The sequence below is a fragment of the Hylobates moloch genome, unplaced genomic scaffold, assembly GCF_009828535.3.
Source record: "Hylobates moloch isolate HMO894 unplaced genomic scaffold, HMol_V3 SCAFFOLD_15, whole genome shotgun sequence".
Taxonomy (NCBI): domain Eukaryota; kingdom Metazoa; phylum Chordata; class Mammalia; order Primates; family Hylobatidae; genus Hylobates; species Hylobates moloch.
In genome coordinates this window covers 51,187,275-51,191,572 of record NW_026652290.1, presented here as the reverse complement: position 1 = coordinate 51,191,572, position 4,298 = coordinate 51,187,275, and the positions used below count along the sequence as shown (strand labels likewise).

General features: G+C 34.0%; 1 pseudogene; it reads left to right on the top strand.

Moving 5' to 3' along the window:
• The first annotated feature begins 949 nt into the window (after positions 1–949).
• Positions 950–2,618, top strand: LOC131381346 (small ribosomal subunit protein uS8-like; annotated as a pseudogene).
• Positions 2,619–4,298: the final 1,680 nt, after the last annotated feature.

The window sequence follows — 4,298 nt, the reverse complement described above, 5'->3', positions numbered from 1 at the left end:
ATAATTAATAAACTACCCATAAAGAAATTTGCTGGTCCATATAATTTCACTGGTGAATCTTTATAGCACTGAAGAAAGAAGTAAAGCCAATCTTACATAAATTCTTCCTCAGAAATAAAATTAAGGAATACTTCCAATTTATTTTTATTAGACTTGTATAACTTTGATTCTAAAACCTGAAAAGGCTATTTTATGCAAGGAAATCCAATAGAAAATTTGGCAAAGGACATGAAATGGTACTTCAAAAATAAGGTATCAAAATGGCCAATTAACATATGAAAGGTTGCTCAACATCATTAGTATTAGGGAAATAGAAAATAAACTTACAATGAGAGACCATACACATTCACTAAGATGGCTAAAAATAAAATACCAATATAATACCATGTGTTTTGGGGATGTGGAAGAACTTGAGTTACCTTTGCTCTTGGTATAAATGATTACAATCACTTTGAAAAACTGTTATTAGCTACAAACATAGATTCCATGACATACATAGACTCTATGACCCGCAACTGCAATCCTAGGTATATATCCAACAGAAATGAGTACACTAAAAGATATATACAAGACTGTTCACAGCAGCGCTATTTGTAAAAATTTTAAAAAGACAAAACGACAAAAAAACTCAATCTGTAAACAACCCAAATATCCATCAACAATCAAATAGAGATCAATATAACTAAGTATGTCATAGTCATATAATATAATACTTTACAGCAATGAGAAAGAATAAAGTGCTTCATACAACAGTTTGGATAACTCTCATCAATATAATGTTTAATGAAAGAAGCTAGACATAAAAGAGTAGATACTATATAATCACACTAGATACTATAAAATCCCACTCACATAAAGCACAAAACTGGCCAACTAATCAATCTGATAGAAATATATATATATATACAAATATATATATATATATATAAACTCTTTCCGTGCCACCAAAATGGTACACATGAATGTCCTGGATGATGCTCCTAAGAGCATCAACAATGCTGAAGAGAGGCAAATGCCACGTTCTTATTAGGCTGTGCTCCAAAGTCATCGTCCAGTTTTTAACTGTGTTGCTGAAGCATGGTTACATTGGTGAATTTAAAATCATTGAAAATCACAGAGCTGGGAAAATTATTGTGAACCTCACAAGCAGGCTAAATAAGTGCGGAGTTATCAGCCCCAGATTTGCTGTGCAACTCAAAGATCTAGAAAAATGGCAGAATAATAATCCCGCCAGCTTAGTTTCATTGTATTGACAACCTCAGCTGGTATCACGGACCATGAAGAAGCAAGATGAAAACACACAGGAAGGGAAATCTTGGGATTCTTTTTCTGGAGATGCAACACATATTTACAAATAAAATGGCTCATGGGCCAAAAAAAAGAAATATACATATTAATTACTTCTGGGTGTGAGGCATTGCAACTGGAAGCAGGAACAAGGGGCCTTTGAGGGATGTCGGTAATATTCTGTATTTTGATCAGAGTTTCATGAGTATATTCACTTTGTGAAAATGCATGAAGCCATATAATTATGATTTATAGATCTTTCTGTTCTATAATAAAATGCTTACTTGAAAATGTCAATAAATAGAATATTTACTTTCCCTCTTTAAATATGTACTGCTTGAGATCCTCTAAGTGAATACAGAGTAAGTCATGAGTAGCAGCCAGTGGATCAGAAAGCTGTACTCATGATCCAGTCACTTGGTTGGTATTCCACTCAGCTGAAAACAGCTAGGTGCTGTGAGTGCGTGTGTGTGTGTATGCATTTTGTAACTATTATAAAATTTGAAAATGTTCTCATTTTTACTCATTGTGATGGTTAATTTTATGTATCAACTTTACTGAGCCACAGAATGCCCAGATATTTTGTCAAACATTATTCTGGGTGTCTCTGTGAGGGTATTTCTAGATGAGATTCACACCTGAATTGGTAGACTGAGTAAAGAAGATTGCTAGCCAGGTACGGTGGCTCATGCCTGTAGTACCTGTAGTCCCTGAGGCTGAGCGGGGAGGGCCCAGAAGATCAAGGCTGCAGTGAGCTATGATCATACCATTGCACTTCAGCCTGGGTGACAAAGTGAGACCTCATCTCTAAAGAAAAGGTAGATTGTGCTCTCTAATGTGGATGGGCCTCACCTAATCAGTTGAAGGCCTGAAAAAAACCAAAAAGGTTGACTTTTCTGTGAGAAATTCCTCCTGCTTGACTACCTCTGAGGTGAGACATCAGTTTTTATGTGCCTTTGGACTCGAACCAAACCATTCACTTTTCCTGGGTCTCAAGCCTGCTGGCATCTGGACTAGAACTACACCATTGGCTCTCCTGGTTCTCAGGTCTTTGAACTTGAACTGTAATTACATCAGTGGCTGTGCTGGGTCTCCAGCCTGCCAACTGCATATCTTGGAATTTGTCAGCCTCCATTATCATGTGAGCCAATTCCTTATTAATCTGTACGTGTGTGTGTATACAAATTTATATAGATATATATTACACATCTTTTACAGACTCTTGGTCTGTTCCTCCAGAGAACCATGACTAATATACTCACATATTGCCTATATTTTGTCCATAATAGATGATGTTAAAGGCAGAAAACATAAAGAACAGTAAAACATAAAAATAAACGAAGACCATAAGAATAATCACAATTTTTCAAATAAGTCTCAAAGATGATCTTCAACAAAATTTGTAATTACACTTACTGGTCGGAATACTTATAATATACATAAAAATATACTTAGTCTTTTAAAAACTGATACTTAACATAAAATGTTTGTATTCATATGACTTTTTATTTACTAGGATTTAACATTATTCATATTGAGACTATTATTTTTAGAGAAACACTTGTACTTACTAGCATGAAATACTTTTATTTTATTTAGAAACCAAACTTGAAAACTATAAAAAAAGTTTTTAATATTCACAATTAAAAACTTCAGACAACAGGTCATGTAAGTTGATTGATTTGGATCTGTATTTGGATGTATATTTGATTTCCAAACAATTCAATAAAACATTACAGTTAGAATATCCAAAAATTATGTTTTCTCTTATATAATTAGTTTAAAAATCTATTTTATATGGGAAAGATGAAATATATTTAATTGAAATGTATGAATATTATATTGAAATCAAATATGTAAACTTTAATAATATGCAAAATCTGAATTTTTCTTTAGTTTGCTTCTTTATCATATATCATTAAAGAATGACATTATCTTTTAAGTTCCAGAGAGGGCTAATAATGAGATTACAATTACTGTAAATTCCATAGCTCATGAATGTTTGAAAATGTTAATTTAGTGTAATTTCCATCCCCAGCTTTTATAGACAAAGAAACTGAGGCTAGAGCACTTGGACAATTTGACCAAGGATACATTTTTAGTTTGTCGCAGAGTCAGGGTAAACGTGCAAGTTTCTTGATTGTTGATCCGGTGTTCTCTGCAGCAGCACAAGTTATCTGTCTCTTCTGCACGATGAGTCATTTTCTTAGCTCCACAACTGATTTTTCACATGCACAAAAGAACCTGGTCAACTATAGCTATTAAAAGGTTGCCATATCTGACTGAGAAATTCACAAATATAAGGGATTTTTACATTCTCCTCCACCTTCAATAAATTTGGCTTTCATCAGTTAATGTCTGAAAACATCTATGGATAACTTTCAGTAGAAAAACAATACATCGGGAATCTCAGTGGCTGAGAAGGGAGAGCTTTTCCAGCTTTCATAAACAAAACTTCAGTGACAGCCTCTTTTAGGTTTTGGACGTAATTTTCTTAACTGATGTTTTCACTGTGGTGTGCCTTGGTTGTTTTCCACTCATTAGCTAATTTTGAGGGAAACCATATTTATGTTGATGCCACATCAGTGTGAAAAACTGATCAAATAAAGTAGAACTCTGCAGTCTCTCACTGAGAAAAGCTGGAATCAAGTCACAATTCACATGTGAATGAGGTAAAGACAAGGTACATCTACAAGAATACTATTGTCCTGCTTCTGGTTTAAATGATTAGTAGCTAATGACACAGGCTCAAGGAACTTCCCACTGAAATATTCACAAAAATTTAAAGAAAAAGTTAAAACGCATAACAGTGCAAAACTCTAAAATGGATGGTTAACCTATTGCCAGGATTGAAAAGGATTTTCACACTAACAAGAATGGAACAGATTTGAGAATCACAATCAAAGGTTAATACAGAACAGACTAACCAGTTTTCTCCATTCTTACCCCTGGCTCAGTAACCAGGCTCTGTAATAGTGTTTTCTAACCTTGGGTAATTTTCTGAAAACACA